We start from the raw sequence: 25,146 nt of genomic DNA on the forward strand, positions 1-25,146 counted from the left end.
CTAAATTGCTCATTTTTCAATCTCATAAAATGATAACGTTAAGCATAAACCGACCCAGTTCAGACTGGATAATGTTAAGAGCAGCATGATTGTTAATATTATGCGTCAACTTGGCTAGGCCCAAATATTTGGTCAAATACCACTCTAGATGTTGCTGTGAAGGTATTTGTTTGTTTATTTATTTTAAATATTTATTCATTAGAGAGACAGAGAGAGAGAGTACAAGCAGGGGCGAGAGGCAGAGGGCAAGGGAGAAGCAGACTCTCCACTGAGCAGGGAGTCCAACATGGGGCTCAATCCCAGGACCTGGAGATCATGACCTGAACCGAAGGCAGACGCTTAACCAACTGAGCCACCCAGGCGCCCCTGTGAAGGTATTTTTTAGATGTGATTAACCTTTAAGTCTGTAGACTTTGAGTAAAGCAGATCACCCTCCATAATGGGCCTCATGCAATCAGTTGAAGGCCTTCAGAGAAAAAGACAGAGGTCCTGCCAGGAAGAGGGACTTCTGCCTCCAGACTGCCTTCAGACTTAAGCTGCAAGATCAGCTCGTCCCTAGGCTGCCAGCCTGCCCTACAGATTTCAGGATTTTGGATTTGCCAACCTCCATAAGTATGTGAGCCGCTTCCTTAAAATCTCTTTCTCTCCACACACACACGTGTGCGTGCACACACACACACACACACCCCACACACACAGCCATACCCTACTGATTCTGTTTCTCTGGAGGACCCTAATTAGTACGAGTAGAAATTACTGCATACCACAGTCACCACAGATTTTGAATATGTCTCCTAAGGGGCAACTCATTTTGCCTGTTGCTCACTCCTGTAGGATTTGCCAAGATGAGTTTGCTGCCAAGGGAGGAGGCAGACTCTGGAGTTAGACTGCCTGGTTTCAATCCCCAGCTCCACTACTTACTTGCTGTGTGACTTGGGCAATTATATGTGCCTCAGTTTCCTCATTTGTAAAATGAGACATATGTTCAGATTATGTGAAGATTGATTCAGATAATACATGCAAAGGACTTAGAATAGTTTCTGATACACAGAAACTCCTTAATAGATTTTGACAAATCTTACAGATCTGCAGTAGTCCATATCGGAGCCTCGGCTGGGCCCTACAGCGCATGCGCTGTATGCTGTGTGACACCACCAGCGGGGTCTCGGTAGCACCCGATAATCAAACGCCATCATATTTCTACCGAGTGAAATGCACCAGGAGGAGTAAGCACAGACCGTAAACAACCGCATTGTCCCTTCAGGTCAGGTTTTACCGCCAAATGGGGTAGGGAAGAAACTTGGTTTTCAGAAATTTTTGGATTTTAGATGGGTGAGGAGGGGACCGCGGACCCCTCTCCTCTGAGAATGTTTCCGGGATACCTGAAAAGCAGTCGGCTTGCAGGGAGAACGTGTGTAAGAGCTCACTGGAACGTTGGAGCGTGTTATCATACAGATCATGTCTGTTGAGGCATCATTGATAAAGAGCAATTTTTCAGATGGCACCAGGCAATGAGAGCAGTTGCTTCTGGAGACTTCTCCCGGCATGCGACCGGAAAGTCCTGACCTCAGGGGAGAGAGAATTCTTGTCTTTTTGCAGTGCTGTTTGTCACAGCAGAGTGTGCCTTCGCTTCACACTCAGTCCTCCTGTTTCTTATACAAACTGCTAGACTGAGCCCCAGCCTGGCGGTGTGCTGGAAGGAAGCCAGCCACGGGGCTCCCCAGTGGAATGTGAGGGAATTAGAATCCTACTCTTTTATCTGTTCAACAGAGATCTTCTGAGCACTTCCTCCGTGCCAAATATTAGAAGCTCTGTCTTGTAGAGCCCTCTGTGGTTTATAAAGCGTGTTCACATTCGTTGCCTCTTTTAGAAACCCCTCGAGGAAGATGGAGTTAATACGGCGAGCCTCATCGTGTCGCGAAGAAGCAGAGTCTTGGGAAGTTGAAGTGTCGCTCTAAGGCGCAGAGGTAACTGAACTGAGACATAAACCCAGTTCTTCACTTTCTTTTACACTATGAGTAGTAGAAGTTTGTACTTCATGAACATGGGCCGAATCTACATTTTTTTTTTGTTTTAACGGTAATTTATTTGTCATTGTAATTTGTGACATAAACAAACACAATTTATTCCAGATGTTTCCCGGTTAGTCTTTGTACCAGATAGAAATATTAAATTGCAGTAGAAGGGGGGAAAGAAAGGAACATTTAATATTTTAAAGAATAACAGAGAATCACAAGGAATCAAAGGCAACCTGATACAGAGTCCAATGACCTCTTCAGGGTGCCTGAAATATGCTTAAACTCAATCATCAAGCTTTTTACAAGTGATAATTCTAAACAGAGTATTTATGAAGAAGTACAAATTGACTTTTTTTTCTTCCAAGGTTTTATTTAAGTTCAAGTTAGTTAACATACAGTGTAGTGATGGTTTTAGGAGTAGAATTTAGTGATTCATCACTTACATACAACAGCCAGTGCTCATCCCAACAACTGCCCTCCTTGATGCCCGCACCCACTTAGCCCGTCCCCTCGCCCCTCACCCCTCCAGCAAGTCTCAGATTGTTCTCTGTAGTTAAGAGTCTCTTATGGTTTGCCTCCCTCTCTGTTTTTATCTTATTTTCTTTTTCCTTCCCTTCCCCTATGTTCATCTGTTAAGAAGTACAAATTGACTTTTACATTCAACTTTAGTTAAATGAAGGCACTCCATAGTTTTATTATTTTGTAATAAAATAATCTTCCTCTACTCTTCTCACAGCTTTGTGATGTGTTCTCTTCTAAATGTAGGAAGGCCTGTGAACCATAAGGTGCTATAACTAAACTGGTTTGCATTAGTACAATGAATTTTTCTTCTGCTGAAGTTTTAAGTGAATATATATGTTAAACCAAGGTCTTTTGAGATAAAGCTGGTGCTGTGCTCAGCAACCATTAATGTTACTCTGGAACAGTTACTATTCTGTTAAACTTCATTATTGCAGAGGAGAAATGTTCCACTGTGGTTTTGATGCACAGGCAAGTCTTGTCTTCTGAGCTTCAGAGCTGCCCAGGATCTACATTTTTTTTTTTAAAGATTTTATTTACTTGAGAGAGGGAGAAAGAGAGAGAGAGTGGGCACGAGTTGGGTGAGGGGCAGAGGGAGAAGCAAACTCCCTGCTGAGCAGGGAGCCTGATGTGGGACTCGATCCTAGGACTCCAGGATCATGACCTGAGCCAAAGGTTGACGCTTAACCGACAGAGCCATCCAGGGTAGACCCATGCCAGGGTCTACCTTTTAGAGAATTGGCACCTCTAATGTAGCTAATGTGCCAGTCATCCACTTTCACCTCAACGGTCACTATGACTTAGAGCTCTTTTGTGGTGATAAACATCAATTTTTTTATACATAGCTTCTATAGTGACAGCAGGAGCTGAGGGATCAAACTCCATTACCTTGTAGTAATTGGGTGGCTGGAGATCATTCTTTGTCATTGTTGAGTAATTGCTGGGCAAGGATGATAGTCTCTGGCTTGACGGTGTTTCTGGAATGGTCTGGAGACTAACTGGCTATAGTAGTAACACTGTATTTGAATGTTCTGGAAAACTTTCATATGTAGGACTTCAGGTGAGGTTTTGGCTGGTCCTTTGAGTAAACATGGGTGTTTCTGTGTTTACCAAGGCTGACAAATCCACCTGCAGTTGAAGACTAAGTTTCAAGTTGTTTGTTACAGCAGGACTTTAAGTCTGGAAGCCGAGCATTCATGGTGCTGAGCATTCCCAGAGTGGCCCCATGCATTGAAGGGCTGGCACTTAGGTCAAAGAGATCACAGGATGGGGCAGCATGTTCACTGGTACTACTGGCATCTTCCCTTTGGTTCTTGTTTTGCTCCAGAACCCTTTGTTGTTTTTGAGTAAAGCTCTCCTCCAAGGATAGCATCGTTTAAATCCTCGTTCCCTTGAATTAGCTCAAGAGTTGGACCTTTGGTCTCCACTGCCGTGAGCCGCCGGTCCGTGATCCTGCCCTGCGCCTCCTGACCCATCTTACAAAGTGCTCATCCCAAACTCTCTTTGTCTTCATGATTTTCAGAGCCAGGAATACAGTGGGTCTGCATCAGTATGGTGGACAGCACCCTCACATTCGTTTTCACTGTATCCAATTCACTGTGCAATTGTCCAGTCTGGTTTGGGACCAGTGTAATAGTAGAGCTCGGGAGAATAATTACCAAAAGAAGCGCCGGTGCAGTAGGAGTCAGCGAGACCCGAGCAGTCTCTTGTCTTGCTGATTCAGCCTCAGCATCCGAGGGAGGAAACTGAACACCTTCCTTAAGAAGGTCAAGGTACACTTCTTTCACTTCACCGACATCCATGCCTCCTGGGAAACACAGTGACCAAATCTTAATGAAATTTAAGATTCTATTCTGAATGTCTAATGGCAGAATGTATCTGGGATTCAGCAGCTTAACTAGATTATCTTTAATGAATTCCTTCTTCACAATCAGAGATTGGAAATTTGGGCTACAGTCTTGCATGCACGTCAATAAGTGACAAGACAAGTTGGATTTCTTTATGATTGTAGTTTTTTTGGAAATCCTTTACTTCAAAGCTTCCATTGAATCTTTTTGTCCACTACGGGCAGTGTGATTTATGTCACACATGTGCATGAACTGGCCCCAATCTTCAGTCTGAATGCTAGCGTATATAGCCTTTTTGTATTTTGGGGTGTTCTGTCCCTCATTTGTAGGTTACAGATACAACATTGTTTCAGAGGCAGGATTCTGTTCATTCTATAGTCGGCATCAGTCAACACAGATAGTCTTTGTGGAAGATTACTTAGGTATCAAGCCACAAAAGACATCCCTGGTGGGGAAAGTGGTTGGGAAGAAGTGGAGAGTTAGAATCTTGTTCTTCAGCACGGGGCCCTACTTCCACAGAACGCTCATGAGTGGCCAGTTCCAGATGCTTCAGATTATTTGCGTCCCAGTTTAACTTCCAGACTTGAACTTTTCTGAGTGTGCACTGCTATAGTTTGTTCACAGAAAGATGGCGCTTCTTGCTGTGCCCTGGTGGTAGTAGCTGGTTAGGAACTCTTTCTCCATTGGTTACAGTCCTGCAAGGCCTGTAGATGTAAGCTCCACCAGCCACCTGAGCCAGGCAATCTAGAGGTGCCTCTTGGGCCGGTGCAAAAATCAGGGTACCAGAGGAGGGTCTGAGCCCCTTCCTGGTGATACTGGTGAGCTGGAAGAGGCAAAGGGAGAGCAGGAAGATGGTGCTGCCTGTGGCCATCCTGGAGAGTATTTTAGCAGGCCCCTCGTATATTAGATTAGTTGGACAAGCAAATACACCTTCTTTCACCTGTTGCTGCTTAAGGTAGTTAATCACAAATTTTATAAGGCCTTACCCTTCTTTGGAGGCTGTGCAGCATCGCCCAGATCCCTGCTTGAGGATTAAAGGGCTTAGTCCTCTAGCTACTGAGAAGGTTGTTGGCTAATGTCTCTCTCTGGAAATTGCCACCTGGTGGAGAAAGAGCCTTCTTGCCCGGGTCACACCCCCACTGGGGAGAGCCCTCAACTTGTGATGCTGAAATATAAATACCCCTCCCCCCTCTCCTGGCTGGGGAGAGCTTGGAAGGGCCATTCTTGCTCTTGACTTCCCTGTGGGGTTGGCTGAGATCTTGTTGTACCTGCTCCATAGCCCAGCTGCCCCCTCTGCCCTATCCTGCTTCCTTCCTTTTCTTCCATGGGTATTGAACTAAGGGCAGTCCCAAATATGCCTCTCTACCTAAATCAGCATCTCAAAGTTCGCTTCCTGGGGAACACAACCTGTGAAACCAGGTCTCAGTGGGAGGTGAAAAAAAATAGTTCTCAGATCCTTATCGTGTGAGAAAATACTCACTTTTGAGATTTTCTGCCTTTGATCATTAAAAAGGAAAGAAAAAAAAATGACCCTTTTGGAGATTCGCTAGGTCTTTCTGCTGAACTAGACACTCTGCTGTGTATTGTTTCCCTTTCTTTACTAACTTCCATCCTGGTTTTAATTTATCTCAAAATACGAATAGCCTGGGGCATCTAGGTGGCTCATTCGTTGGGTGTCTGCCTTCGGCTCAGGTCATGGTCCCAGGGTCTTGGGATCGAGCCCCACATTGGTCTCCCTGCTCAGTGGGAAGCCTGCTTCTCCCTTTCCCACTCCCCCTGCTTGTGTTCCCTCTCTCGCTATGTCTCTATCTGTCAAATAAAATCTTTAAAAAAATATGAATAGCCAAACCTACTCGAACCCATTTTGCAAGTGAAATTTGTTGCAGAACAGAAAATTACATGAGGAACTGGAAGAACAAGGCATTTGTTGGAACAGGAAACGCAGAACATTATAGCAGAATGGAGTACTTCTGGTAATGATGCATGGGGTGAAAATGATGTGAAAGGGAAATCATTTAACCATGTAAATTGAATGAAGGAGCATCCCATGAGAATGACCCCGGGCCCCAGTTTTCAGGAAAAGAAAATGGCGGGTATCGGAATGAGTTCACCCTGGCGCATGTGGCATTGGGTCCATCAGTCTACTTGGGTTGGGAACCTGGTTTCATTCTCTACTGGAGCATGAATTCGTTTTCATTGCAACGGTCCTTCTGCTTCTTGGAGGGTAAAAAAATAGGCCCATTTTATAATATACTGCAAGATATCTCAGGGTAGGAGCTATTTTGGGAAGGAAGATTTTCACAAACACATTGGCGACTCCATTTGAACTGGAGTGTCAGTTAAAGGTTTCAGTAACTGGTTAAAACAGTTGCATTTGCTGGAGAAAAGGAAGAGGAAGAAGGGCTGCTACCGTTGTCATTGTTTTTCTTTTTTCCTAATATTTCCTACCAAGCAACTGCTTTGGGATAATAACAAAATGACTTCACTATGGAAAAAATGCAGAGAAGAAAAACTGGAGCCGTTTGATTGGCTAATAATGAACATAAAGGACTTCATGCTTGTTGAATGGCAGATTGAAATCCAGTGTGTATTCATGCAGATCTTATGGGGGTGGTGTTGGATTGGACCACAAATTAGTGCTGGCATTAATGAGATGGAGGCAGTAAAACACAGAGAGTTCCAATAACCAGGGTCTCTGATAAGGCCCGATTGAAAGCACCCAGACCTTTCAGGCAGGTTCTGTGTGAGAGCAGAGCAATAAACAACAAAGAGACATTCAAAATGGGGGAAAACTGGGGATTATATAACGGACTGAAGCGGTGTTAGAACGCTTGGTTAAAATGACAGAGCACAGCTGAGTGACAAACATAGCCTCGCCTAGAATAATGATTTTTAGAAACAGACACTGTTTAGATGCTGCTCAAATGATCAGAGAGAAAAATTATGCCTTTTTATTGTAGGGAAGTTGGTCTGAATGAGGAACTGCTCTGAGATGATAGCACGACCACCACCCTTAATCCTGATACACCTTCTGTGCGACATGTATTGTGATTTATGGCCGATGACGCTCTGAACATTTGTTATCCTGCTCTGTCCTCACGAAGTTTGCACACTGATAGTTGAATACATGTCTGTGCACCCTGTTAGCTTTTGAAGTCCATGACTGCAGGAACTGGATCTTACTCTTTTTGTGAAGCTTCTCCTCTTTTCCATTTCATTGTTCATGAATCCTCCAAAGTAATTTGTTTCAAAGAACACTGCCAGGTGAAAAATCTCCCTTTGCCAGCATTTCTGGGATTATCTGACATACAGAACAAATGCTATTACGGCAAAATTATATTACATGAAGACATTAAGTTGATGAATGAACAGAAGACACTACGTACCATTAACGTGGGTGACTTGCATTTGCATGGGAGGAATTCTTGGATAATCTCAGTCTGTGAAACTCATCCACACCTGCTGCAGGTGTATTCTCTTTCCCAGGCAGGCTAACAAGGTTTTGATGAGCATGTGTGCTCATTATAGAACCTCCTGGCTTCCAAGAGCCCTGTCAGTAACTTTTTAGGAATTGGTCTCCATGTTGTCTCAGGTGAACCAGCTGGCGCCTCTCCTCTGGAGCCACCCATGCTTATTTGTTGCTCAGCCTCCAGTCTTTTATTTCCTGAACCTCTAGCAAAGCCCTCGGTCCTAAAGTAGTGATGGCCTGCTTTTTGTTCAAGGCACACACAATGGCTGCTGTGTTGCTATAGGGGGCATGATGGGTGGGAGAACTTACTTCGTTTCCCAGATGGTCACCATCTTGGATTTCTTTTCTTCCACATCCTCATTTTCCATATAACCTGAGTTATTTCAGTCTTCCAAGGGCCTCGTTGGGTATGCTGGCCTTTAACCTGCCTTTTTGTAATCTCTCCTCTCTATTGAAGTTTGATATGTGTTCAGCACAGAGCCTGACATACAGCGTATGCTTATTTAGTAAATATTGAAATGAATTGAACTACCCTCCATGAAAGAGGCCCTTCTATATTCCTTGTATATATGAGAACAGTTATGAGAACATCATTGTATATATGAGAACAGAGAAATCATATCTATAATCTTAGATAAAAATTTACAGTTGAGGAGACCCTGAGAAATCAACTAAGCTTCTCCACCTCATCCCTATTGCTTGTTTTGATAAGAAAATTAAGTTAGAAAGAAATTGACTTTCCCAGTGTCTAGTAGTTAGTGGGTGGTTTAGTAAAGGCTAGAACCCTGAGGCACGGTTAATGTCTGTGTCCCCATTTGTCTTTCTCAAAGTTAAAGACAGTAAACATAGAGCTAATCCTTTGTGTATCATATTGATCTTTTTAAAAAAAGATTTTATTTATTTATTTGAGAGGGGAGAGAGAGAGAGACAGAGAGAGAGAGGAAGAGGGAGGGCCCAGAGGGAGAGTGAGAAGGAGAAGCAGACTCCTCTGAGCAGAGAGCCTGACATGGTACTGGATCCCAGGACCCTGAGATCATGACCTGAGCTGAAGGTAGATGTTTACCCGACTGAGTCACCCAGGTGCCCCAACATACTGATCTTAATTTCAGTATCTTTCTGCCAGGCATGGCATGCCAATGGTTTTTTATTTACATTTCTTGATGATTTCATGTCTTTCTATACCAGGAATTTAAGAAATGTCAGGGAAGGAGAAGTTGGAAGACTTCCTGAACTGGCTGTTATAGAATCCTAGAATCTTAAGGTCAGAAGAGGTGGTATAGGTTCCCTAGATGAGTCATGCTCTGAAGTTTGAATCTCCATCTACAACATTCTGACAAGCGGTCGGCCAGACTCTGTCAGAACATTCCTAGCCTCTCTTTTTGGGCAGAGATGACTCTTGGGAATTGACCTAAAGCCATCTTCTTGGAGCCTTCACTTGAGGACCAAGTCCACCCCTTTGGGGACCCTCAGAACAATTGAATTTCTGATCCCCATGGCAGTTCTTCCAATTTGGTTCTCCATGTTGTTTCTCTTTCTACATTAACAATTTTTTCCCCACCAGTATTTCCCATCCTTTTGAAATCCAAGGCAGGTACTGAAGATGATATTTGCATAGCATCCTGGGGTGAACCCGAGGAGAATTAGGGATGTCTGTCTGAGGAGTGGTGAAAAAATCATTATGTTTTTTCATTATGGTATACAATTATGAGAAGAAAATAAAATATTCGGAAACATGTTAAATATTGAAATTGTAGAAAGCTTCCAAGTAAAATCTTTTCAAAGGTTTGAAAATGAAACTTAGCTTGATTCCATGAACATAACTTTTAATACCAGGTTTTATGTTTGAAAGGCTACTTATGATTCCTGATCAAGACTTGTTGGGGCTCTTGGGTGGCTCAGTCGTTAAGTGTCTGTCTGCTTTCGGCTCAGGTCATGATCTCAGGGTCCTGGGATCTGTCCTGGGATGGAGCCCCGCATTCAGCTGTCTGCTCAGCAGGGAGTCTGCTTCTCCCTCTCACTCTCCCTCTGTACTTTCTCTCTCTCTCTCAAATAAATAAAATCTTTAAAAGAACACTTGTTAATGATGAATTACTCGAATTCTCAGTAGTCTTGATGGACAGGAAGCCCTGATTAAAAATTTAATACCATTTCTTCCTGTCTATAGAAAACATATAGTAGTTAAAATTATAATTAAAGACTCTTAATAGCTCTCTCTTTACTTTCATTGACAAATAGAATCACCTTAATGAACTATTACAAAATAAACACACAACTCAAGAAATAGAACATCCCCAGGAACCTAGAAGATTCTTACTTCCGCTTACCAACCACTTCCCCTCCTCCTTGCGTAGGAGGTAGCCACTCTCCTTACTTCTAATACAGAGATTAGTTTTGCCTGTTTGGAACCTCATGAATGGACTTATATAATATATATTCTTTTGTGTTTGGCCAGTGTTGTTCAATAATGTGTCCATGAGGTTCATGTGTATTGTTGAGTGTAGCCATAGCTTGTTCTTTTTCATTACTCTGTAGTATTTCATTTATCATTCCATTGTTATCTGGATATTTGGGTTGCTTCCAGTGTTTGGCTGTCATGACTAATGCTGCTAAGAACATTTGTGTACATGTCAGTGACCCCTATTTATGATTTTAAGGGATTATCATGCTTTGTTGCCACTTGGAACTGATCTGCCCTGGAGGAGAGCCTAGGCATTCTCCCTGGGCACAAGGCAAGTAGAGATTCTTTCTCAAACCACGAAGCTATTCTTCCTGATAGATATCCTGAAGTCCTCTGTGAAATAATAACTTTGCACTTCTATTTTTTTTTTGCTTGATGAAGTATGTATGTATGTATGTATGTATTTTATTTCCAGTGTAGTTAGCATGAAGTGTTATATTAGTTTCAGGGGTACAATAGAGTGATTCGACAGTTCTATATATCACTCAGTGCTCATCAAGATACGTGAACTCTTAATCCCTTTCTATTTTTTAAGGTGCTTTCCTCTCTTTGAATTCCAGATGTGCAATCCACATCCTTGCAAGAGAAGAAAACAAAAGACTGAGTTGTGAGACCGTTTCTTAAGGGGGACAACCTGTGGGCTTCCACAAAGTAAAGGTTTGACTCAATTGGTGACGTTGGAGGTTCTTTCCTACTCTGAGACCTACAAAGCAATGAAATATTTTAAAGGAAGGAATAAGAACCCAGGCAACTTTATCTTCCTCTCCGTCTCCATGGTGATTGAAGCATATTTTCTTTCTTACTCTGTAGCATATTGTATCCCAGTTGTTTGTTTATGCTCATCTCTCTGGCCCCCTAGGGTCTCTTCAAGGATCCAGATGAAATCTTCTTCATCTTTTTTAGCTCCTAGCACAGTGCTTGCACATGGTAGATTCTCTTCTTGAATTCGTTCCTCAGGGTTACCACTGGATAGCTGCAGAGAGGAGGCTGGAGATTGGCCCTGAGAATACATCAGAACTTTTCAAGTACCTCCAGATTTTTTCAAGTTTGTTCCTTAGGGTTGATGATCCAGTATTAGCACCCAGAGGCACAGAATGGCTTAAAATAATAAAAAACACATAGTTAATGCTAATTGAATCTTTCTAGTGACCAGGCACCATTCTATGTGTTTTACATTTATTAGCACATTTAATCCTAGCAAATCACCCCTGTTTTCAGGTGAGGAAGTTAAGGCTCCAGCAGGTTAAGTAACTTAAAGTCATCCAACCAGAAGGACAAAAGCAGGATGGGAACCCAGGCTGTCTGGCTGTAGAGCCCATATTACAGCTATTCCTCTATGCTGTGTCTACCAAGAGATGCATAGGACAAATATCTATTGATTAGTTTTTGGTGGAGATTACTCCCTGTTTAAGGAAGAAAACAGTCTCCTATGTTAATAGTTCTCTGAATAAATTCACAGTTTTCCAAATGGAAGCCTTGCGTGGGAGTTGGGTACAGAATCTCAACTCATGGTGCAGAGGGTGAGAGAGCATGGGCCCTGGGGACATGCCATGGATTTGAGTCCTCACTCTGCCTCTTATTCCTTGTGACAATTTATATAACCTTTTGGAGCCCGAGTTTTCTTATCTATAAATTAGGGACAGTCACTTTTAATTTTTTTTTGAAAATGAAAAATATAAAATACTTAGCATTACTAAAAAAATAATAAATGGTAGTAATATTACTGGTAGTGTTGGTATTTCTATTAGTATTCTTAGCTGTGGCATGACAAAGGGTCTTTTCTTTCTAGGGATGTTTCTTTTCTGAAAACCTGTTCATCTCTAGCCCTCTACAATCACAACCTTTTCTCTCTCAGGCAATTTTAGAAGAAAATAGACTCCATCTTCTTCTCCAAGACTCATTGTTTTGTTGTGCCAAAATATACACAACATAAAATTTACTATTTTAACCATTTTTTAGTGTACAGTGCTCTGGTAGGAAATAAAGTGTTGTGCAGACATCACCACCATCCATCTCTAGAACCTTTTTATCTCCCAAACAGAAACTCAGTACCCATTAGACAATAACTCCCCATTCTTCCTTGCCCCTGGCTCCTGGCAACTACCGTTCTATTTTCTCTCTCTATGAATTTGACTACCCTAGGAGCCTGGTGTAAGTGGAATCATACAATATTTGTCTTTTTGTGACTGGCTTATTTCATTTAGCAGAGTGCTTTCAAGGTTCATCCGTGTTATAGCATATGCCTGCTTGTCCTTCCTTTTTTAAGGCTGAATAATATTCCGTGGTATGTATATATCACAGTTCCTTTATCCATTCATTTGTAAATTGGTTGCTTCCACCTTTTGGCTGTTGTCAGTACTGCTAAGATTATGAGTATACAAATATCTGTTTGAGTCCCTGATTTCAGTTATTTTGGTATATACCTAGAAGTGGAATTGTTGAATCCAAGTTAATTCCATGTCTAATTTTTTGAGGAACCACCATACTGTTTTCTCAGTGCCTGTACCATTTTATATACCACCAGCAATGCACTGGGGTCCCAGTTTCTCCACATCTTTACTAACACTTCTTAGTTTCTGTTTGTTTTTGTTTTAATAACAGCCATCCTAATGAGTGTGAAGTGATATCTCATGTGGGTTTTTTTTGTTTGTTTTTTATCATTGTGGTTTTGATTTAAATTTTCCTAATGATTGGTAATGTTACTCATCTTTTCATGCGCTTATTGGCCATTTTTTCTCCAATATGCATTTTTATCTTCTATGAAAAACACGTGCTCCCACTCAACTCTTAACATTCCATCAATTCATGCTGGGCAAGTCACCATAACAATACTTATTGTAGGTGGTTGTTTCATATTTTCATGATACTTCAGTATCCTCCAAGTCAGCACATTGCTGGACTATTGTAGGGTGAGCTACTTGCAATAGATGGCTAATCTTAAATGCTGGACATTGATCTTTTTTACCATCAGTTTTAGGGGGTGTTTTTCATCCATCTGTTGCTTATTCTGATGGGCAAGAAAGGTTTCAGTAGGAATTACAGCAGTGTGCAAGTAAACCCCATTGAATGAATGATGAATGAATGATGCGTTTCTTCCCTCTCTCCCTTACCTCCCCACGTCCAGTAGGTCCCTGCTGATCCTCCCTCCTATATGGTTTTCAATTCCCCCCTCCTCTCTTGCCCAAGGTCTCTGAATTCAGTAAGATAATGCTTGCAATGTGTTGGCTCTGTGCCCTGCACACCATAAGCATGCCATTCATGGTAGCCTTTCCTATTAGTAGTGGTTGCTTCAGACCCTTGTTACCATTCCCCTAGGCTGTTGCAATTGTCACCTCTTCTCCTGCTTCCAGTCTTGTCCCCATCAAATCCATCCCTTAAATTCTTCCGGACATTTTTAATTTTTTTCATAGCACACATCTTATCATCTCACTCTCTGCTTAAAAATGCTTTAGTGGCTCCCTAATGCAATTCAGTTTCTAAGCTCAGCACATAAGGTCCTCCAGCATCTGGCTCCTGGCTAAAGTTGAATCCATCTTTGGCTGCTTCCCCATGAAACCCTGTGTTCTGGCCAGAGCAAATGCCTATGCTTCTCTGAACATACCACATAGCTGCACAAGTTTATGGCTTTGCACACACTCCTCCCTGTGTACAAAACGTGTTCCTGCCTCCTTTGTCCTCCAACCCCAGTCCATCCTTTGAGACCTCACCAAGGGAATTCTTTTACCTGTTGTGTTCCCTGAGCTCAGGTTTTCCAGGATGGCTGGCCGTCCTCTTGTTTGTGCTCCTGTAACTTGTACATTGTCACAGATAATTCACGTCTCTGATGAATGTGACAGAAACTGCTGACGGCATCTTAGATGGAAGTTTTTCTAGCATTAAAAATAAAATAAAATTTTGAGGTCTCGTCTCCACTGGAAACCCTCTAACGGTATCATTTCTTCCCCAGTTGCTTTGTAATTATTATTTTTTAAATGTCTGCCTCCTGACTACTGTAAGACATGGGAAAAGGCCTGGGTCACAGTCTCCTTTTGCTTCGCAGTGCCTGGCATGGTGCGTGACACCAGACATTTATTGAGCACCATCTGTGTGCCAAGCACGGCTCTTAGGGGCTGTGGAAATTGTAAGGAACAAAAATCCTGCCATCCCTGAGGAAAGCCTGTGCGCAGCCCACCATTTTCGTTTCCCTCCTACTCAAAGGCTGGTGTTATTCACGGAGTTTTCTATGATTAGTAATATAAAGGGGGAAAAATCACTCAGAGAGAAAATACGAACTGTCAGATGAGAATGAAATTATAAGTGGTAAGAGGAGAATTAGATTAAGAGCAGTAAGCATCATGGATTTATAAAAACAAGTCATGTCAGACAAACTTAATTGCTTTTCCTGATAGAATTACCAAATTAGGGGATGGCAGCGTACAATATCCTGAGAGCAGTTTCCTTCAACGACCAGGTAATGAATATTATTTTTGAAGTTAGCAGAATCCTTTGAAATAGTTATCTGTTGAAATTGTACAAAATGAATTCAAATTGACTTTGATGTGAGTCTGGTTCACTGACTTGACAGCAGATTGAAAAGGAGAAAAGCTAAGGCGACCACAAACAATATGGCGCTAAGCTTAAAGGTACTGCTTAACAGGAGCTTGGGGGTCTCTTTATTTAGATGTGTTTATCATGATCATTATCAGGGGTCAAAGTATGATTTTGTGGCATTTAAAAGACATTGAGAGAAAATCACAGTACTTGGGGGAAGTCATTGCACGGAGCACAGAAATGAGAGGATTCTCTATTATCATTATGATGGTATGGCCCTTGGAGTGATAATACCCAATATTTTGCATAGTGCTTTAAACCCTTGCTACTCAAAGTGTGGTCTGTAGACAGCAGGAGCCTGGGGAGCTGTCAGGATCTGGGAGCTTGTTAGAAGTGTAGAATCTTGGGGCACCTGGGTGGCTCAGTCGTTAAGCCTCTGCCTTCGGCTCAGGTCATGGTCCCAGGGTCCTGGGATTGAGCCCTGCATAGGGCTCCCCGCTCAGCAGGGAGCCTGCTTCTCCCTCTCCTACTCCCCCTGCTTGTGTTCCCTCTCTGGCTGTCAAATAAATAAATTAAAAAAAAAAAAGAAAAAAATGTAGAATCGCAGTTCCCACCCCAGTGAATCCAAATATGCATTTTTACTAAGATCCCCAGGTGATATTTACACGCGTATTGGTTTGAGAAGCACTGCTGAGCTTATTTCATATTGTTCTATATGATTTGATTTTTAGACCCTTCTCAGAGGTGCGAGACATTGCACTGACCTAATGGGGACTAAGCCCCAGTCTCAGTAATTCCACTATTTACCCTTTTTACTTTGCTTGAAAGTAAATCAGCTGATGAAGTTGCGTACTGGGGGCAGTGATTTCAGTGGCTTACACTGGCTTCTTTTGTAAAGAGGAACTAGCCACCTGTGCCACCTCACAGTGTTTTTATGTACCATGCATGTATGCCTTCTCCTTGCGTCCTTTAACATCCCTGAGAACTGTCACTATTCTCATTTCACTGATGTGGACTGTGATGTTTGGAGTATTAATATAATTGGCCTAAATTCATATTTCTAGTAAATGGCAGAGCCAGAGCCAGGATTTAAACCTAGGTCTGTCTGACTCCCAAAAGCCTTGCTATTTTGTATCTATATATGGCAGGGGCTGTGTCATGGCTGTATGTGACAGGGATTTCAGAAGCTGGCACAGAGAGAGGGATTCACTGAAGAAATATTTATTGAAGGGGCACCTGGGTGGCTCAGTCGGTTAAGTATCTGATTCTTGATTTCGGCTCAGGTCATGATCTCAGGGTAGTGAGATCACGAGCCTTGAGTCAGGCTCCGTGCTGGGTGTGGAGTCTGCTTAAGAGTCCCTCTCTCGGGGTGCCTTGATGGCTCAGTCGGTTAAGCGTCTGCCTTCTGCTCAGGTCATGATCCCAGGGTCCTGGGATTGAGCCCTACATCGGCCTCCCTGCTCAGCAGGAAGCCTGCTTCTCCCTCTCCCTCTGCCTGCCGCTCCCCCTGCTTGTGCTTTCTCTGTCAAATAAATAAAATATTTTTTAAAAGTTTGTAAAAATAAAAGATTCTCCCTCTTCCTTTGCTCCCCCTCCCCCCAAAAAAGAGAGAAAGAGAAAAAGAAGAGTCTTTACTCTAAAAAAAAAGAAATATTTATTGGGCATCTGCGATGTTGTAGGAACCACTGAGATTATTCATGAAGGAATAAAACAGACCTGGGCCCTGCCTTTGTGAAGTTTACAATCTAGTAGAGATGGGAAAGTGTGTGTGTGTGTGTGTGTGTGTGTGTGTGTGTGTGTGTGTGTGTGTGTGTGTGTGTTTTGAAGTGGGACGAGCATGAGGGATATTACTTCCAAAATTGTGCATTTGTTGGGATGATGCAGATATCAAGAACGATGGATGATTGGTAAACATGAAGATATGGAAACAGCTTAAAATATGTAACACACTATCAACCTCTTAATGACAAACTCTTAGATAACCACTTTGCTTTTTAAGAATTTCTTCCAACTTTGTAAGGAACTTATTGGGCCCTTGGAGATTTCCATTATTCAGTGTATGCCAATGAGAACTTTGGAAAGGAGAGGTGAAGGAAGAGACTAAAATGCCATCTCTTTCTTCACTGACCTTGGTCCAGTGTCGAGGTCCTGCTCCCTTTTAGTATTTGAGATTGAAGTAAGGGAAAGATGTTTGTCTTTCACGTGAGTCTGGTCTCCAGAAAACTGCTGGGTGACAAGCATCATAGGAATCTAGAATCCAAGAGTTCTTAGTGGAGAGGTGGTACATTGAGACATGTGGGGCCAAGCATCGCTCAGAAGCTTTTCTCCTAGTGAATGGTTCTTTATCCCTCAAGTTTCTGATCCTGCAGACTGGGTTAGGAGGATGGTGTCTGCCAAAGGGTCCTGCACAGCTTTCCCTTTTCCTTTAAAATCCTCATCATACTATAATTTTTCTTAAAGATTCTATTTATTTATTTGAGAGAGAGAGAGAGCGCAAGAGAGAGCATGAACGGGGTGTGGGGAGGAGAAGCAGGCTCCCTGCTGAGCAGGGAGCCAGACGAAGGGCTCAATCCCAGGACCCTGAGATCATGACCTGAGCCAAAGGCAGACACTTAACCGACTGAGCCATCCAGGTGCCCCTGTAATTTTTTTTTTTGTTTAATATCCACCTCTTCCCACTAGTTCTCAGCTCCATGAGGGTAGAGCATTTGTCTCTTGCAATAAATACTGTATCCCCAGGGTCTAGCAGAGTGCAAGGCACATAGCTGGTGATAAATCAATGACTCAATAGTTGTTCTATTAAAATTTGAAAAGCTGGTATTTTTAGAAGTCCTTTTTATTTTAAAAAATGTGGCTCAATAAATATCCTTTATTTTTTTGTGTGTATGGGGTGAAATACATGTAACATAAATTTACCATCCTGACCATTTTAAACATATAGTTCAGTGGTATAAAGTACATTCACATTGTTATACAACCATCATTACTATACATCCACAGGTGGATGCAAAAATGAAAGTCTGTACCTGTTAAACACTAACTCCCTGTTTTCTCTTCCTCCCTACCCCTGGCAACCACCATTATCCTTTCTGCCTCTGTGCATTTGACTACTCTAGGCACTCCATACGAGTGGGCTCATACAGTATTTGTCCTTTAAAGACTTTTTTTACTTTTATCCTTCTGAACGAGCGAGGGACACAAGACTATGTGGTAGTGTTTGTTGGAGTGAGTCTTTTCTTCATCCGATTGAAAAAGAAATATGCTTATTCTTGGCCTAGTCACATTGAAAGAGTGAGAGACTAGTAGGAGGGGAAGAGAAGTGGATAGATCATTTTCTCCAGGCTTCTTACTGTGAAGCTTCAAGCATAAGGTTTGTTGCTAGACTGAAATTCCAGGGTGTGACCTATTGAATGTGGGAATCCAAGGCAATGGGATTAAGATAGTGTTTCGCCAACATTACTTATTTTCACATCTCACCCAGACTCCTAGCATAGTATTAAAGAGAAGGCAGAAATGCAGATAAGAAAGGAAAACAGAATGGATGTGGCAGAGATCCTTGGGTAGTAATTCAATACCTGAATCTGGGGCATGGAGAAGAGACCGGCTCTGGTCTCTTTGATCTAACAAGGCCGAGCAAGTTATATGATGCCTGTCTGTGCTTTGACTGGAATACACTTACGGTACACACACACACACACACACACACACACAGATCGATGGTTTAGACATGACAGAGAAGGCTTGCAAAAAGTCACATCTACACATGCAACATCTTTTGACCAGCAGGTGACTTGACAACCAATAGCAAGAGGAGACTTTTGTGATCTGTGTTTAGTTTGGCTACCTCTACTACTCAGATTGGCCTTCCTGTGGCACGGGGAGGAGGCGGGGGAGAGGGAGTGGTGGTTGGTGGGGGCTCAGCAACATGGCTGAGGCTGGAAATAGGATTCTCTCTCCAGGCTCCCCAAAATCTGGGGAGCACACAGAGCCGAGAGCTGAATAAGACACCAAAGGCCAGAAAGCCTATTTAGGAGGTAGGAAGGGGTGCAAAAATGTGAAGGGAGTCAGAGACCATTATCAGAACTAAGAAATTGAAAGATAAGATAAAAAAATCTTAAAAAAAATTACTCAACATGTGAAGCATAAGTGGGTTGAAGTCTGGGGCAATAGCTGGGACAAGGTGTTTTCTGTGACCATGGCCCATCGTGAGGATCATGTAGGCAAAGTTTAAAGGGCTGGGAAATGTTGCCTAAATTGCTAAACGGGTCACATTTATTTTACTGTGCAGACATAACCAAGGTGCCACGTTGATGTCCCTTTCCCAGAAAACCCACCTCCTCCACATCTTAGACACTCACCAAAGCTTTGTGGCCAGCTCTATATCCCTGTTACAGATCAACCGCCTGGATGCCAGACGGTGTGCTGGTGTAGTAGTTAAGGGGGCTTCTAGCAAGGTAAGCTCTCTCTCTCCAGTGATTTGCCTGGAATTAGAAATGTGCTTCCCACTTTGAGAGCCCTGCAGGTGTCTGAGAAGCTTTGGGTCTTACACAAAACCATTTTCATGTCTTCAACACACGTTTTTAGCTTTTACTTGTGCGGAGGTGATAATGGTTTTATTCCTTCAACTTCCTTTGACTACTGAAAGAAGTAGTTACAGAGTTTGCTGCGAATCTTTGCAGCCCCAAGTGCAAGTAAAAATACATATATCATGGATCTATATCTGTATATATATCATATATCATGTATATTTTTATCCATGAAAAGATGGCTTCCAAAATCAGTGGACATATTTATCTTAGTTTTGCAACCTCAAGCCCACTGCCAGACCAGGTAATGCTTTTCTTCTTGGATCATATGGTATGTGTTTCAGTCTGAATAACATTAAAAATATTTCTCTTAGCGGGATGTGGTAGAGTTGTTTTCTTTTTTAATTTCAAATAACACCACTCCTTGAACTGGGAACAAACAATTCACTTGCAGCTCAGCTCTGCATTTATTTGTAATTTTCACATAAATCAACTTATATGAAAATGTATTCATAATTTGAGCTTTCTCTATAGCGATAAAATGTTTCTGCTTCTGTGGTAGAAAATAGCTTATTATGCAAACAACATTGCCACTCTTACATTATGCATGGGATTTACCTGGAGAACATCACAAAAGCTTCAAAAAAAGGGTGGGGGGGACTGGGGAGGGTTTTAGGGTACTTCATTTACTGCACCATTTACTTATAATAATTATCTACAAATGAGCTAATATCTGTATTTAGCACCTTATTTAATATTGCTTGGGTTAATTCAGTGAAACAATGGAGGAAAAAGAAAAAAATACAAGGGAGGTCTTCTGATAAATGGTGCCTTTCAGGATGTCAGCCCAGTGAAAAATGAGATCTGGTGGTTTCAAACTTAGGCCAGTGGTGGTGAGTAATTAATGGCCAACTCATTTGAACTTGTGTGCTTGATCTAATTTGGGATATTGAGAGTTCACACTGATTTGCCTTTAAAAAGAATGTCACTGTCAAATAAGGTGATTGTATAAGATTGATATGGAGAGCTCTCACTTGGATGTATAGCACAATTTATATTTAGAGAGGCAGCGGCAGTGTTATTCCAAACCGTGTGTAGGGTACCACCATATCTGGACAGGAAGCTGGTGTTCTTTCTCTATAGGATTCAAACAGGGGTCACTTTAGGTGTAAATGGTATATGGTGTTTGTTTTCCCAATCACATAACAAATATGTTTTAAATGTCTTTTTGCTGTGTTCAGACCTGTGGATAAAGCGGTAATACAATATGACCTCTGCTTTTATATTACCTCCATTGTGGTTGGGGAGGAGTGGGTAGGCAAAGAATAACACAAATAAATAATTGCAATAAGAGTGATAAATGCTATGAAGGAAACATACAAGAAGCATGATTTAAGGAGTTATCGGGTGGTAGAGATAATCTTTGACAAATGATTTAACCTTTCTGAATTTACTCTTTGTAAATTATGAAGGACTATATATACGTGAATTATCATTACACAGTTATGTACAGTCCTACATGGTTGCCTCTTGTGAATCTGTCATCTTGAATCACTGTTAGTGGTCCATTAGCTCCATCTGGGTGATCCCATTTCAAAGGACCAAATATCAAGATCACTCTGTGGTTGGTGCTTCTCAGCAGTTCCTAGCTCTTCTTTGCAAGTCTTATGCTTACTCTATTGGGTGTCCTCCAAAGGGCAGCTTTCTTTTGTTGGTCCTGCTATGGGATTTCTGCTAACCTTTGTTTAGGGCTGAATTTGAGTCTCCTACCTGGAGAGGTAGAATGGTACATGGTAGATCAAGATTCAGGCCTGAAATCAGAAGCCTGGTGTTGTTCCATTCCTAGCGTTACCCCTTAATGGTTGCTTGACTTTAGTCAACTTAGATACTTTACCGAACATCTACTCCTTGTCGTGTTTAAAAACTGTATAACAATAATACCCTCCCTAATAATACCTAACAACACCTTTCCATGTTATCATAAAGCAAAATGAAAATTTCTGTTATTTAACAATTTCAGGCCATAGGAAAAAAGTGGATTGTTCCTTAGTTCATTTTACAAAGCCAATGTAATCTGATAATTATGCATTGATTTCACTTATAAATATGGATGCAAAAAGTCTAACTAAAACCTTAGTTTAATAAATCTAGCCCTATATAAAATGAATAATGCACCATGGCTAAGTAGGATTTATTTCTGTAATGTAAAGGTGTTTTAATATCAGAAAATCTACATGATAGTTCTTCAACAAACTAAAAAATCATGGAATTAAATCATTAGGTACTATAATGTAATTTTATAAGATTAAACAGCCATTCTTGATAAGACTACAAGCAAAATAGGAATATAGGGAAATTTACTCAAGCATGAAAAGATTATCACATTCTTTTAGCAAATATAATAAATGATCCAATGATAAAGTTATTTTGCTTAAAATCAGGAACAAGGGATGCCTGGGTGGATCATTCAGTTAAGCATCTGCCTTCGGCTCAGGTCATGATCCAACGGTCCTGGGATCAAGCCCCACGTCCTTCCGTTAGGCTCCCTGCTCAGAGGGAAGCCTGTTTCTCCCTCTCCCTCTGCCCTTCCCCCTGCTTGTGCTCTCTCACTCTCTCTCTGTGTCAAATAAACAAATAAAATCTTTATAAAAATAAAGATAAAATCAGGAACAAAATAGGGCTCCCCTCTAAGACCACAATTATTTACATTGATTTGGAGGTGGTAGCAAATGAAATGAGAGAAGTAAATAATAGGTATAAATATTAGAAGAGATAAAATTGCCGTGTTTGGAGATAGTATGGCTGGATACTTAGCAAACCCATGAGACTAAAAAAAAAAAAAAAAAATACTAGATTTGATAAGAGCTTTTGGTAAGGTGTTTGGTTATTTGATAAATATACAAAATCTGTAATTTTTTTTAAAAAAGATTATCTATTTGAGAGAGTGAGTGAGCAGGGGGAGGAGCAGAGGAAGAGGGACTGGCAGACTCTGCGCTGACCCTGGAGCCCAACACAGGGCTCTTTCTCAGGACCCTGAGATCATGACCTGAGCTGAAGTCAAGAGTCGGATGCTCAACTGACTGAGCCACTCAGGCACCCCTATAGTTTTTCTTTTTGCTAGTGTTAGTCAACTAAAATAGACTTTGAGAAAACATTCCATTTATAATAGCAACAAAAATTTAAAATACATATGAATACTTTTATAGATTTATTCTCTTCCTTAAAAAAATGAAAAAAACTTATTGAATAAATGGAAAGACGCACAATGATCTGTATGGAAGACTTAAAACTAAAATTTTCGATTCTTTCAAAATCAGTAAGCACATATTTGCAATTTCATTCAAATCTTAATGGGATTTTTTTTTAAAGAAAATAAGTTCAAATGGCAGAATAAGTATCTTAAAATAGTCAAGAAAATTATGCAAAGGAATAATAAGACAACTTACTAGATATTAAAACTAACTTCAGAGCCATGGTAATAAAAAGTTTTAGTATCAGCATCAAATCGGATAAATAGATCAGAGAAGCAGATTAAAAACTCCAGAAAAAGAGCCAGGTGTTTATGAGAACTTACCATGTATCAAAAGTGGAATTGTGGGGTGTCCGTGTGCCTCAGCTGGTTAAGTGTCTGATTCTTGATCTCAGCTCAGGTCTTGATCTCTCTGGGTCATGGGTTCAAGCCCCAGGTTGGGCTCCATGCTGAGTGTGGAGCCTACTTTAAAAAAAAAAAGTGGTAGTGCAACTTATTAAAAGCCTGGTTTATTTAATAAAAGGTGCTGGCAAAAGTGGCTACCCATGTGGAAGAAAACAAAATTTATAATCCCTACCTCATCATCTAAAAAATAAAGTCTGGATGGATTAAAGAAAGTAACATGTCAGTCTTTATTAAAATGAGTAATGTACTTAAGCTCTGACCTTGCAAAGTGAGTGGAATTCTAGCCAATAGGCATAACGCACTGGTATGTAAGGACATGTATACTAATATTTATTACAGCATTGCTTTTATTGGCAAACAAACAAGAAAACTGGAAACAACCTCACTTTTCGTCAACAGAATTATTGAATAAAGAGATCCAAACATTGGAATTTTATGCAGCCATTTGAAAGAATGAATTCCACCTCTGTTGGTAATTCAGGAAAGAAAAGGAAGCTGCAAAATTATGTGACAAATATGATCCAGTTTCTGTATCTATATTTTATATATACCAAAAAAGGTTTGAAAGTGCTCAGTTGGCTGTTTAATATTGGTTTTCTCTGGGAAGAAGGCAAGGATGGAGGGAAATGAAGAGGGAGGTGCATTTTTTTTGTTTGTATGTTGTTAGATTTTGTCACTTATTTAAAATGAGCACACAGTCCCTTCAAAATTAAAAATCAGTAAGAATGTTAAAATGACCAAATGAGTTAGTGGGCACAAGGTGAACTGATTGGCGTTACTTCTTGCCTGAGAATAGAAAACCAGCTTATTGAGAATGGGCCAATTCTCATGTAATTAGGTAATATTTTTCCAAATATACTGTAGGAAATATACCTTCCCAAAGATCCCTAAAATCCCAGATCCCCAAATCCCAAGCACTTTCTTTCCTTTATACTCAAATTACCTGGGTTCCAAAAAAAATAATACATTGGACAGTAAGAACAATTTATAAAAGTTAGATTAAAAAGCCCTTTGGCTGGGAAATTATATGGCGTCAGCCTCCAAAAGGAAGAGGCCTAGGACCTGGAAGTTCTCAAAGGACGCCAGTCTCACAGCCGGTGATGCTAGGCTCTGACTCTCATATCTGACTTGGCATCTGGTATTCTTGCTACTGCCCCACACTGCCTCTCAATATGGGCAAAAGGCACTAAACCTATTCCAAATGGGAATCCCCCCCCCCAATTTAGAAGATCTTTGAGGACTTTACAGGCTATTGTACTGAACCATTGTTATCATATAGCCGTAAGTATCAAAACGTTCTGCTGTTTGGAATTCTGGTTTTCGAGATACTGAGTAAATAGAAATTTTCATTGGCTGGCCATGACCATTTCCTGCCAGACCTGGCATGACAGCTAAAGTCAAACTGACACTGACTTCTATCTGTCTCATTTTTCATTTTACTGCTGTCCTAGTAAAAACTAGAGCTGGTGTGCAGTCCACTGAGAACTGGGCATCTCTTGGTGCAGTGCCGCTATTCCCCAGGTATCTGATGTGGGTTGAATTACTTAGGGGACCCAAGCTGATGGCATCGACAAAGCATACTCTCGGGAATTAGAAAGCATTGTAGCCAGGGTCTTTGTGTATATGTGTGTTTGCAAGGCTTAGAATTCCCTCAATAATGATCACAAGCACTTTTTGATGTTTGCAACCTATGCACACGTGCCAACTAATTGACTGACTGGCTGAGCTGGATGAGCGTCCCAGAGGATGGGTTGTTGGCAGCCGTTCTTGGTGTATCTTCAAGCGTAGTTACTTGTGAGAGAAGAAATAAAATTGGAGCAAGAGAACAGCTTGGCTTCATTTCTCTGGTAGTGAGAAAGGGTTGTGACTTGAAGTTATTTGTCTGTATCGATGTTAAGAGTAGCTCAGATGTAAATTTCAAATTAAATAAGAAAGTCTAAGAGAATGCATTATGAGCTCAGGGCTCAATGAACAAAATAAAAATGATTTCAGCCAAGGGAGCTAATTTTACTCTGGGGATGAGTTTGTATTTTTTCCCTTTAAGTATGCTTAGAATTCAGTCCTGAGGGTCAAATATTGACATTTATAAGACGACTTCTTATACTATACAGTGATGATAATGAA

The 25,146-nt window shown here is 41.2% G+C and overlaps 1 pseudogene; it reads right to left on the reverse strand.

Annotated features, from left to right (window-relative positions):
- Positions 1-3,320: 3,320 nt before the first annotated feature.
- Positions 3,321-25,146, reverse strand: part of LOC113925599 — a 42,668-nt pseudogene continuing 20,842 nt past the window's right edge.

The sequence above is a fragment of the Zalophus californianus genome, chromosome 2, assembly GCF_009762305.2.
Source record: "Zalophus californianus isolate mZalCal1 chromosome 2, mZalCal1.pri.v2, whole genome shotgun sequence".
NCBI classification, from domain to species: domain Eukaryota; kingdom Metazoa; phylum Chordata; class Mammalia; order Carnivora; family Otariidae; genus Zalophus; species Zalophus californianus.